At 36.6% G+C, this 651-nt stretch overlaps 1 long non-coding RNA gene across 1 annotated transcript; it reads left to right on the forward strand.

Moving 5' to 3' along the window:
• Positions 1–214: 214 nt before the first annotated feature.
• On the forward strand, positions 215–651 carry LOC142140275 (uncharacterized). Its single transcript, XR_012688369.1, has 3 exons — positions 215–288; positions 382–483; positions 571–651. It is a non-coding gene; the product is annotated as an uncharacterized LOC142140275 (long non-coding RNA).

Consider the following 651-nt stretch of genomic DNA (forward strand, 5'->3'; position numbering starts at 1 on the left):
TTTTACACTGAAATCTAAAGTTGATATAGAACATGCATTACCCCAACTATAAATCTGTCATCACATTTTAAATTTGCCTCCTCCTCCAAAGCAACATAGTTTTGCCAAGGTACAAAGTTACTCATTTTTTTGCTTTACTTTTAGTGTGTACTCATAATCAGGATGCTGATCGTGACTTTTTTTTTCAGTACTTAGTACAAAATTTCACTTAAGCAAATCCAATGAGCCCAAGAGAGGTGGAGATGATGGTCAAAGTACTGGACCAGGACGACAACGACATTAAAAAAGGTCAGTAGCAGATGTAGTGTACCTGTAGTGTAGATGTAGTGTCACATAAAGCAATGTAAAATGCTAATTTATAACCTAATTTTTTTATGTCAGAACGAAGATTTAACGGTGAGAAGGCCTGTTTAGATACCACTAATGTTAGCAAACAAGGAGAAATTGAACAAGAAAAATATACTAAAGAAGTTCTACACGAAGGTATTTCAGTGAACATGTGTAGACATGTAAATGCTTTGGGCACATACCTGTACCGTTACAATAACCAAAATGGCGCCTGTTTTCCAGAATGCTCGGAGGTTAAGCCCGCTACTATTGCGATTTCGCCACAGGGACCAAAATATAAATATAAACTGATTTCGAGCAGTG

This window comes from Mixophyes fleayi, chromosome 2 (genome assembly GCF_038048845.1).
Source record: "Mixophyes fleayi isolate aMixFle1 chromosome 2, aMixFle1.hap1, whole genome shotgun sequence".
NCBI classification, from domain to species: domain Eukaryota; kingdom Metazoa; phylum Chordata; class Amphibia; order Anura; family Limnodynastidae; genus Mixophyes; species Mixophyes fleayi.